The sequence below is a fragment of the Boleophthalmus pectinirostris genome, unplaced genomic scaffold (genome assembly GCF_026225935.1).
Source record: "Boleophthalmus pectinirostris isolate CB_2022bp ecotype Guang Dong unplaced genomic scaffold, ASM2622593v1 HiC_scaffold_5, whole genome shotgun sequence".
NCBI lineage: Eukaryota > Metazoa > Chordata > Actinopteri > Gobiiformes > Gobiidae > Boleophthalmus > Boleophthalmus pectinirostris.
This window is the reverse complement of record NW_026571404.1, coordinates 28,709,039-28,721,572: the sequence shown is the minus strand read 5'-3', so window position 1 is coordinate 28,721,572 and position 12,534 is coordinate 28,709,039. Positions and strand designations below refer to the sequence as shown.

The following is a 12,534-nucleotide window of genomic DNA, read 5'->3' as shown; positions in this document are numbered from 1 at the left end:
TTTTATCTCCATACACCTACACAATCGTCATAGGGATGATTTCAGCCCTAGAATTGACTATCTGCTGAACGGTAAAAGGTAGCTGTTAACTTGAAAACTACCGCTTCATGACATCATAAGGTGGACAGAGCATTTTGAGCGTTGGAGATGTACACAGACTAAGAGTTACTCAAACGTGTGAATGAACCAAAACACAGCTCCATGCTTGTTTTGATGAGGAAGCAACATTACAACACGGCTTCAAGCTCGTAGTAGTAGATTTTGTAAGAGTATGCTACTTAAAATTTTCACATTTTGACCTGGAAAGTTGTCTGCTAAATTGGATTACTTCTTATTGACGCGCTCGTTGACGATGATTGTTATTTGTCTTGCGCTGATTTAAAAAACATCAACTAAACCCACGGGCTAAATCTGCATTACTGTGGTATTCGCCCCAGGAGGAGGCAAAACAGGCTTTATAGCGCATAACATCACGCAAAGTAGTTTTCTTATCTTACTCAATCTTCTACTTAGGCTTGTAACTTTCTCAGATCGGCCTTTGCTGTGTCGTCGTGACCAAGCATTGGCTGCGTTTTTTTCATTATGCAGAGGAGGGCTGCTGGAGGCTGGGCAAGAGGAATGCTACGTGTCTTGAAGGTCCCTTTTTAAAGCCCCTCGCCTCCCTTTAGCCGTCCAAAACTTTAGAGGCTAGCTCGAAGTTTGAAGAACCTTTGGCAGTGATTTTGTCCCGATCTTTACCCCGTGCCGCGTTCGGTTTGTGTGCGACAATAAGGAAGACATGTCCGGCGTGAAGAAACTTCGTACGGTAAGTAAGATGTGCAGATAAAAGTAGCCAAAACTACAGTATAACACAGGTTTAGATTTGCTTGGCAGTATTTGGGGAAAGTACGCCGCCTTAATGCTAAAAAAATAGTGCGTAAAAGTCCTTTCCAACGCAGCGCTTGTTTTGGTTTTATCAAGTTATCTCAGAGTTGGTAGCAGTGTTGTTAGTAGCCTGTAAGTATCTTCACTGGTTAAAAAGACACATTTCCGAAATAACTGAGTCAATGGCGGTGTGACACTTGGCGATCTTCGATTAGACGTACGCGTAAAAACCCAGGTGTGAAGACATTCTGAAAAGGTTCTCGTGAATAGGCTGCTTGTTGGAGTAACGTATCCGTCAATTTGTCCCATTCATCGGGTGAGCTGCTGAGTGGGAGAAAGGAGTCACTGTGAGGAGGCAGGCTCAAATACCGGGCAGAAGTTGAGTTTGCAGACTTGGAAAAATACGGACATCCACGTCTACTTAAAGCTAAACCAAACATAATAAGACCTTTTAGTAGGATGCACAGTTGACGATTTATTTTGGACATCTGAATGACAAATGTAATTCCACAAGCTATTATTCATAATTCTAGGGTTAAACCTACCAGTGTCTCCTGCTTTATCTTGCTTTATGCTATCTCAAGAAAAAACATGTCTATTCCAACAGTTTTTTTCGATTTTTTCTATTATATACTTTTTAATTAGTTCATCAAATTAGCTTTATGCTTGTAGTGCTTTGTTTTTCCACAAATAATCACACCAACTGTCGGGACAGGACTAGACCAAGTCTAACTAAAATACTATTCATTGATCCATCACCATTCAACTTAATAACAGACAACTCTTAAACCCATGTCTACAACAGTTAATGAAACTGTGGCCTAGTAAGAGTATTTTCTTTTCAACAGTGTGTATCTATGGAAATAATTGGCAGTAATCAATTCCCAAAGCCTTGCGAGTTATGAAACAGAAAGCAGATATATATATTTTGGCCTCAGGATTAACATCGAGATTAAAACAATACAAGATGTGGTACATTTCAAGGGAGATCGTATCTCCCTTGAAATGTACTTGGCCTCATTGTATCTACTGTAAGTCAAAACACTATTGGCATGACTAATAAGCAAGAATGTGTTACATGAAAAGTTTTCTTTCTATAAGACAAAATTATTGTTAAGATAAAATAAAACTGAATATTTTATTTTCCATTACAATAATGTATGTGTACATCATCCTTGTCTTAAGGTGCACTATGTAACGTTTTGGTTGGGGGTTTGTCACCGTCTTGTTTCTATGAGTATGTTTTTGCTTTGCCTGGAATGTTCCACAGTATAACATTAAACAGCCTTATATTTATTAAATTACAGGTTTAACAGCTCACTAATACCTAGAAAAACAGGCATTCTGACTATGAGCAGGGTGACCTCTCCACAGATCTTTCTTGTAACTTGGTCTGGTTTGGTTTCCATGATCATAGAAAGGTTTAATACCATACTGTGAAACATTCTATATAAAGCAGTAACATCTCCATGGAGAAAAGCATTTGACGCACCCTCCACCAGAAAAGATAGATAAGGCACCTTTTAAAGTAATGAACAGCCCTCTTAATATGTCATTGATTGGTGCAATGAAAAAGAGATGGCGAGATGACATGGGCGAGTCTTGGGTGGGCGGGCAGAGGGTGAACATGTGGGCATTGAGCGTTGCCACATCATCACTGGGTTCCTGGTCCGGGCAGTACACTGGTCGCACTGTCTCACTGTCTCTCCTCCTCCTCCTCCCTCTCCCCCACTCGGTCACTATTAAGATAGGCCCATTCATTCTATCTCTGCTTCATGTAAATCTCCTCAAGTCCAGCACAGTTTGAGATATCAGGTTTACAGAAAAGAGTGTGTTAATCTAGTGACATGTTATCCCAAATGTTTTAATCTTGTCAGTAGTGCTGCAGTTGACTGAAGAAGTTACTGGTTGACTAAAGAATACCGATTATATTAGTTGACTAAAAGGGGGCGTAGCAAAAGCTCTCAAAACTATTACATATCTCTATGTACCTGATCCAAACTGCACTCACAGGACTACACCTACATGGCAGTTCATGCAAAAACAACTATTTAAGATGAAAAAGTACTAGGAAACAAATGTATTTATATCAAGACAGATTAAACTAGTGAATCTTGATCCTCCCTAATCTGACTTATTACATATGTCAAAAAATTACCAAATCTTCAGCTAACTCTCTCACTCACTAACTTCTCCTTTCTGCCGTTGTCTCAAATAAACCCTATAATCTAAATAAAAATATAAAAATTTTGGTCAACTAAGACTCCATGGACCAATTAATCAAGTAAATGTCCTAAAGGTGCACTATGAAGCTTTTTGGTTCAGGGTCTGTCACCTGCTTGTTTTTATGGAAATGTCATTTCTCTGCCTGAAATGTTCCACAGTATCGCATGAAACAGCTCAACCTTACATTTATAAAATTACAGGTGGGTGTGTAGCTCAAAAATACCTATAAAACAGATTCTGACTGTGAGCAGGTTTGTGTCTTCACAGATGTGACCTGTAACATGGTCTGGTTTGGTCTCCATGATGATGGAAAAGTTCAATACCATACTGTGAAACATTCCAGACAAAGCAATAATGTCTCTATGAAGAAAAGCATTTGATGGACCATCCACCAGAAAAGTTTCACAATGTACCTTTGAAGGCCTACAGCCCTATAATGGTGTTCTTTCTTCAGTTTGACTGGTGGATTGTCATGCATTCAAGCCTGAAAATCCTGTTTTCACCTATCCCTTATGCACGCCCACTGTGCTATACTTTTCAACAATGTAAACAACAACCTTCTGCTTGTTACGTCAAATGTCAGTATGAAGAGGTGGGATCTGTCAGCTTTGAAGTTTTGAACAGGAAGTCAGTGGATCCATTTCTATTATTAAGTTGTATTATTATTTGTTTGTTAATATATTAGTTGTATGTATTATTTTCCTTAAAGGTACCTCCAACCAAAAAGCTACACAGTGCACCTTTCATAGGTTTTATTTTTTATTAGAAATATCCAAAAGTAAAACCACACACAAACCGAAACATTTTTTCCTCTTGTAATCTGAAACCTGACAATAGCAGATGTTTTAGTTATGTAGTGTTGTTTGCCCCCATACAGATAATATTAAATACATAATTAATATATAAACAACTTAAATCCTGTTTTATTTTTGACTGAAAGGGCATAAGAGACAGTAATGTATGGGAGTCACTTATAGGTAATTATATAAAGTGTATGAATGTGTTTTGTAGGTTTGGGTTGTTCATACAAAAAGACCTGTTCTACCAGATGTCTTTGGCTTTACCTGTTTTTTTGTTCCTCCATTCCAGGATCTCAACAAGTCGACCAATGTGGTTTACCAGGCCCATCATGTGAGCCGCAACAAGAGAGGGCAAGTGGTAGGAACGAGGGGAGGCTTCAGAGGATGTACCATTTGGCTCACTGGTAACTAATGGTCATTTTTGTGTGTGTGTATTTGAGGAAAACAGATGATGTTGTTGAAATCTGGGGCATTGCATTCACCCTGTAGCACATACTGTCATATGTCACTGTAATCAGATATGGGAAGTGTTGTGATTTAAGTTTCATGCTCAAGGACACAACAACAGTGTTTACTCTGCCACTAGTCTATGGGTTAATGGGTAATTGCTCTACAAACTGAGCTTCTGTTGCCCAAATTTATTAGACAAAAATACAAATAACTGTTTAAAGGTCCTATATTACACAAAACTGACTCCTTAAATTGTGTAAGAATGTCATTACCTCATCAAAAACATACCTGGACTTGTGTTTTGTTTCATTCACACATGTTTGAGTAATCCTTTTTATTAGTCTGTTTACATCTCAAAAGATAAAAATGCTCTGGTGCACTTTTTGATGTCATAGTAGTAGTTTTCAAGTTAACAGCTACCTTTTTTCTTGGAAAATCCCAGGGCTGAACTTATCAAAATGATTGTAGTGAAGGTGTATGGAGTTTAAAAACACACTGGAGCACTTCCTGTATTACCATATGACATCACAAGGTGGAAGAGGTGTTTTTCTTTTGAGAGAAAAACTAAATATGCAGGATCTGTGAGTTAAACATGTGTGAATGAAACAAAACACAACTCCAGATATGTTTTTGATGACTACATTATAACAGATCAGAAAATAGCGTAATATATGCCCTTTAAATAATAATCGACAAATCAAGTTGTTCATAAGTTGCTAAGTTGTGTTATAAAGATATTATGAAACATGTAGTCTGATAAATCTGTGTTAAATAAGTGGTCAAAGCCTGTACTGAAATAGGGACAAAGAAAACGGCCAGTCCAATTGCAGTCGTCTCCAGGAATGATTCCCACTCTTGAGATAAACATCGCTTGTTGACCAGTCAGATCTATTGACCTACAGGTTGGCGGTGCAATTCCAGCTCCCATCGATGAATGCCGTCATTGTGTCCTTGGGCAAGACACCGTGACCCCAGTGTCTGTGTACACTGGTGTATGAATGTGTGTGTGAATGGGTCGGTGGTTCCTTGCTGTAAAGCGCTTTAAGTGCCTTGAAGGTGGAAAAGCGCCATATAAAAATGTGACCATTCATCATCCTACCTCCCAGAATTTAAATTTAAAGGTGCATTGTGTAACTTTCTGCTTTACTCCATTGAAATGATATTGTTTTGTCTAGAATGTTTCACAATATGGTATTAAACCTTTCAGTCTTCATGGAGACCAAACCAGACCAAATTACAGGTCAGATCTGTGAAGAGGCAACCCTGCTCACAGTCAGAATGTCTGTTTTTCTACGTATTTTTAAGAAATAAAACGTGTAAAACCTGTAATTGAGTAAATGTAAGGTAGAGCTGTTTTATTTTATACTGTGAATACCTATACAAACAAGCAGGTGGTAAACCCTGCACCAGAAAAGTTACATAATGCATCTTTAAATTAGCTTTATTTTATTTTATCATTTGTTCGTTCATTCATTCTCTCCCAATATCTCTCCTTAGGTTTGTCGGGTGCTGGAAAGACCACCTTGAGCTTTGCCTTGGAGGAGTACCTGGTGTCTCATGCTATTCCCTGTTACTCTCTGGATGGAGATAACATCAGACACGGACTGAACAAGAACCTGGGCTTCTCGGCCGAGGACCGCGAGGAGAACATCCGCCGTGTAGCGGAGGTGGCTAAACTTTTTGCTGATGCTGGCCTGGTCTGCGTCACTAGTTTTATTTCCCCTTTTGCCAAGGTTTGTATAACTTCTTTTTATTTGATTCATGGAAAATGATGGAAATGAATCAGAGGTCCTATATTACACAAGTGTGTGTCATGTTCAAATGTTGTTACTTTCTCAAAAGCATTCCCAGAGTTGTCTTTTGTTTCATTCACACGTTTGAGTAACCCTTTATTAGTTTATTAGTTTGTCTACTAAAAAGCTCAAAATGCTCTGTTCCTCCTTGTGATGTCATGAAACTGTAGTTTTCAAGTTAACAGCTACCTTTTATCTTTAGTTCAGTAGAAATGGACAATTCCATTGCTGAAATTATCAAAATGATTCTGGTGAAGACACGTGGAGTTTAAAAACACAGCTGAGCATCTGTATTTGTATCTTGATGAGGCCAACATTAAATATCTGGTGTGTGCTTTTGAGGATTTAATCTTGAGTAAAGGACTGATAGCTCTTTCTAACCTGTCAACTTGTTTCACAGTTTGACTTTAACTTTTTGTTGGATACAAATTAAAAGAATTGACACTCCCAACATTTACTGAGGCAAGGTTATGTTTTTTTCTCTGCCAGGAAGGTTGGTAGTTTGAATCGCATGTGATCCATTAATCATAAATTGTGTCTGTTATTGCCATGGGCAAGACCCTTGTCTAGGCTTGTCACATCAGATTTGCCTTCAGGTGTATCAATCAAAGGTACCATGATTTACTGCGTCAGAATCTGCCAAAAATCAAAGCAAATTAAAACTGCAAGCAGTGACCCTTGTGTGCTCCAACCCTGGTGGTGTACAATTCAAAATTGCTACTAGCCCTGTCATGATAATTACTTATCAACTTATCTTTCAATATATAAAACTTGGAACAATATTTTTGGGGTCAGTATTTACCGTGTGTACATTTTCTTTGCACTATTGCACTATATATTTACTTCAGTAATAAATCAACCTTTAAAAAGTGTTGCCCCCTCGTGCATTTGTCCTTCAGTCCTATTAATTACAACACACACCCCTGGTTACTGAATAATCCATGTTCTTTACTAATGCAACCTGAAATAAACTTTTTACAGGATAGGGAGGAGGCAAGGAAGATCCACGCCAGCTCCGGTCTGCCATTTTTTGAGGTCTTCATCCATGCGACCCTGGAAGTGTGTGAGAAACGTGACGTGAAAGGACTGTACAGGAAAGCCCGGGCTGGAGAGATTAAAGGTATCCCCTAGCAACCATAGGCATTCATCATTCAAACTATGTTTATTCTTATTGGTGAGGTTTTATTTAAAGGCCCATATTACGCTGTTTTCTGATGTTATAATTAGTGCTGTCATGCTATTAAAAAAATTGAGAGATTAATTAATTATGATCTGTAATTAATTAATCTAATTAATCTCATTTTAATCTCACCTAAAAATTGCTGAGAAAAGCCTTCAATTTGAGGTATTTTCATTTAAATTCATTATTACATTATTGTGGCAGATCAGAAGACTAATATAGATTTAAAAAAGTGACTTTATAAAGTCATTTATTGTTTAACAAATCTCCAATTTGGCTGTTGAGCCCAAGTCTCCATGAATAAGAAACTGTTTGTTGTAAAGTACCAAAGACGAGGAAAGCTGAACATAATAACTTTGTCTACTTAAAGACAATAAAAAGTCCAGTCTTTCCTTAACCATATTAAAAATATTATTGATAGAGAAATGCTTTATATATGAGATCACTGGTTTTAGTCCTGGTTTAGACCTGGTTTAGACCTACTTTAGTCCTAGTTTAGTCCTGGAATGGATTAATCCTGGTGTTAGTCCTGGTGTTAGTCCTGGTTTAGTCCTGGTTTAGTCCTGGTTTAGTTCTGGTTTTAGTCCTGGTTTAGTTCTGGTTTTAGTTCTGGTTTTAGTTCTGGTTTTAGTCCTGGTTTAGACCTGGTTTAGACCTGGTTTTAGTTCTGGTTTTAGTTCTGGTTTAGATCTGGTTTAGTCCTGGTTTAGTCCTGGTTTAGACCTGGTTTTAGTCTTGGTGTTAGTTCTGGTTTAGAGGCGCACAGGAGGAAGCTCGGTTTACGCCGCGTACGCGAGAAAACACGATCCACACGAGGCTCACGGGAGGACAGCGATGTCCGCGCAGTAACTACGGAAGGAAACGTGGTCCGCACGTTCTCAGGGTAATGACGATGATGAAGGTGTGTGTTTGTGTTTGTGTGTGTTTGTGTGTGTTTGTTTGTGTTTGTTTGTGTGTGTTTGTGTGTGTTTGTGTGCGTGTCCCCTCATGTGGCAGGTCACTATAGGACAGTAGTGCAGACATCATGAGCCTATGCAGGTTGTTTTCAGGCGATATTATATTTGTTATTTTCTTTTATATTTCACGTCGGGAGAATAATTTCCAAGACACGAATGTGTTTTTACCTGTGCGCTGCTGACTCTGTTCTACTGGCTCTTCGACCTCGTCCATTGTGTGACTGACGCCGCCAACGTTAACATGACGTTTACATCGCTGTTACTGCGCGCGTTTTGTGTGGGTTTCCGGCAATGAGTGGAATTACCGAAATAAAAAAATGCATAAATGTGTTTTGTGTGTGTGTGTGTTGTTGTCCCAACAACACATAAAAACAGGTTTTATAATAAAGAAACACATACAGAAACACTAAAATTAGAGATTAAAAATGAGATTAACGCGATTAAAAAACATAACGCGCTAAATATGACTGTAATTAATTAATCGCAATTAACACGATAATTTGACACCCCTAGTTATAATGTTGGTTCCTCATCACAATTATTCCTAGAGTCGTGTTTTTTGTGTTGTTCAATTCACACATTAACACACAAACCTTGCGTATTTAGAGTGTCTCTAACAGAACACGCACAGTTCCACCTTGTGATGTCATGAGGTAATACAGGAAGTGCTCCACTGTGTTTTTAATTTTATACACATTCAGTAGAGCCTTTTGGATAATTTCAGCCCTGAAATTGCCTATCACTGAATGAAGTTGAAAACTACCACTAGATGACATCACAAGGTGAAACAGAGCATTTTGAGCTAATAAAGGGTTAACCAAACATGTCTGAATGAAACAAAGCACGACTCCAGGTATGTTTTTGAGGAGGTAACAACATTATAACATGACTTCAAGCTAACAAGAGTCAGTTTTATGTAATATGGGACCTTTAAATATTTTTACCATGCACAGATTTGTTACAATTTATCTTTAAAAATGAAGTATTTTCTACTGTGTAATATTTAACAGGATTTACTGGCATTGACTCTGACTACGAGAGGCCAGAATCTCCAGAACTGGTTCTTAAAACTGGAGAGCTGACAGTGAATGAATGCCTCCAACAACTACTTGACATGTTACGAGAGCAGGTGAGGATATAATCCACTAAGATCCACAAACCACACCCTTTGCCAGCTAGCCTCAACGTGACGATTTCATGAGCTAGTACAGTTGTCTATGTAAGTGGCAAATACTGCTTGACAAAAGTGAATGGCTGCCAGAGAAATTAAGGGCACTGGTTGATGTTAAAGGCTTCAGGGTAAATGTGTTTGAGTTATTGTATTACACTGTGTGGTAAAAAATGCACGCGAAGTACTCTTTGAAATTATTATTACTTCTCACCTATATTAGTAAAGGCACAGGGCCAAAATCAACTTTCTTGGAGTGAGGTCTTGACTTTTTCATAACAATAGATGACACATCACACCTTAAATTTTTACTAGACTAGTAAAACTAGACTAGACTAGACTTACTACTAGACTAGCTATTGTATATTACTGAGATATTTTTATCACTTATTTCTATTGCATTTTACTTTTACTTGTTTATATACATCTATATACAGTAATTATGCCTCATTTGACACCAGTCTCTTGATATTTTTCCTGCTTATTTAGAATTTATTATTACTATTCATATTTTTTTTCTCTTTGTTATTACATTATATTGTGATGAGAGAGCTACTGTCTCCAAATAATTTCCCTTGTGGATCAATAAAGTGTTTGAGGCTTGGACTTGGATACACTGTATTTTTTAAAGGTGCACTGAATAACCTTTCAGGGTGTGTTCAGCCACCATGGAGATGCTATTGCTTTGCCTGTACTGTTCCACAATATTAAACTTATATAACACAGTGAAACAATGAAACCGTAGCCCTGTAACAAAATAATGTAGTAAAATATATCAAAACATACTCTTGGTGATATATCGATACAGCAGCTCACGATATTGATACTGTATCAGCATATTAAGCGATATGATATATTGATATTTTTATATTTTTGCACACCCCTGTGAAACTTTCTTAGTGAAGAAATAACCTCTCCTATAACACTTTAACACACATTTTTGTCAATTCAGCTTTGGTGATTCAGAGTTACAGTACAACATTATTTATTAATCTGCTGTCTACATGTTTTTTTGTTTTTTTCGGTTTCCTTTCCTTATGTAATATGATGTGTTCTCTTTTGTGTAGAATATTGTACCCAGTGAAATCCTGGAGGAGGTCACAGAACTCTTGTACCAGAAAATAAACTGAATCTGGTTTTGGCCGATGCTAAAACCCTTCCCAAAATCAGCATCAATAAGGTAACTTGCTTTTTCAACAAATGGAAATCACTGCACACATTACTTATATACACACCAAGAATAACAGGCCATGAAAAAAGGCTATACATGAAAATAATAATATAGCATAATTTTACAATACAATACAAAATTGACTCACATATGTTTTAAGCCATGTAAGAAAGTTCATTTTTTATCCAAACATACCTGGAGTTGTGTTTCGTTTCATTCACACGTGTGAGCAATTCTTTATTATTAGTCAGGCTACATCTCCAAAACTCAAAATCGCTCTGCTCCGTTCCACCTTGTGATGTCATGAAGCGGTAGTTTAGTTCAGTGGAAATTGGAAATTCTAGGGTTGAAATTGTCCAAATGATTCTACTGAAGGTGTATGGAGTTTAAAAACACAGTGGAACACTTCCTGTATTATTGCATGACATGTGTTTGAGAGAACAACTGAGCCTAAATATGCAGGATTTGTATGTTGTGAATATGTGAATGAAACAAAACACAACTCCAGGTCTGTTTTTGATGAAGAAACAACATTATAACAAATCAGCCAAAAAGTGTAATATGATATTTAAACATAATGTTATATTTTATTACATTATACCAACATTGTTAAAAGCAAGACTATCAGCTCAACTGACAGAAACTGAAATTTTATATTATGATTTTTGCCAGCTCGAGTATATGCCAATAAAGTGAGATTTAGTTCATTAGGTCAAAGTGCACTAGATAACTTTTTAGTTGCTATTTTTGTGAAGAAAAAGAATGTCTTGGGTTTTAAACTACTAACTGTTTACAAAAGACATAACCACCCATAATGATGTTAGCTAATAACAAGGGCAGGCCAGTTTCACACCTCCCTTCGGGCCTGGACAGTTACTCAGAGTACAGTAGTATAATTCCCAGTGCTTCAAGCTAGTACCAGAAATGGCTTTTGGATGGGAGCCCAAACATTGTGATAAAAAAAAAAAGAAGTCCAGATGGCCACAGTTGAAATTTTTTCTACATTGAGTCATTTCTACAAGGATTACACCATTTTATACAGACCATCTCAAACATGTTATTCATGATATTCTAACTTTTTGAGATGGTCTGCATCTGTATCTGTATCCCATGTCTGTTCTATATATCCTATCCTTATATATCTATAACTCTGATTTATTGCAGTTTATATTTTAAAAGGTCTGGTCTCTGAAAGTTGTGAAAAGTGCTTTTAAACACAAATGACCACTGATGACACTTTCACTACATTGATACATATATAAAGTACATTAAAAAAGAAAAACAAAAAAAACCCCAAAAAACATATGTTATATTTATTACTTTCCTACTCTTCTAATGCTCAAAATCATTATGTCAATTTGTTTAAAGGTCCTACTGACTCTTGTGAGCTTTAATCCATGGTATAATGCAGTTAGCTTCTCAAAATATACCTTGAGCTCTGTAATGTTTCTTTCACATAGGTTTGAGTAATCCTTTATTATTACATTGTCTCAAAATGCTCTGTTCCACCTTATGATGTCATGTAGAGGTAGGTTCTAAGTTAACGGCACAGCATGGTTCCGTAGAGATTGGCAATTCCAAACGATTCTAGTGAACGTGTATGGCGTTTAAAAGCACAGTGGAGCATTATAACATATCAGAAAATAGCGTTACATGAGACATTTATGTAAAGCGCATGTCAAACCTGTTCCCCTCTGTCCCACAGCTGGACCGCCAGTGGGTGCAGGTGCTGGCTGAGGGCTGGGCCAGTCCACTCAAAGGCTTCATGAGAGAGAGAGAGTTCCTCCAGGTCATGCACTTTGGCAACCTGCTCGATGGTAATAATAAAATATAATGGTGAGAGATATCTGACTGACTTTTTATCGTATCAGATATTGGCCATAACTCTCCAGCAGAGGTCTATATTTAGTTTGGCCCAATCAGCTG

At 37.4% G+C, this 12,534-nt stretch overlaps 1 pseudogene; it reads left to right on the top strand.

The window, feature by feature from the left end:
* The first annotated feature begins 572 nt into the window (after positions 1-572).
* Positions 573-12,457, top strand: LOC110156985 (bifunctional 3'-phosphoadenosine 5'-phosphosulfate synthase 2-like; annotated as a pseudogene).
* Positions 12,458-12,534: the final 77 nt, after the last annotated feature.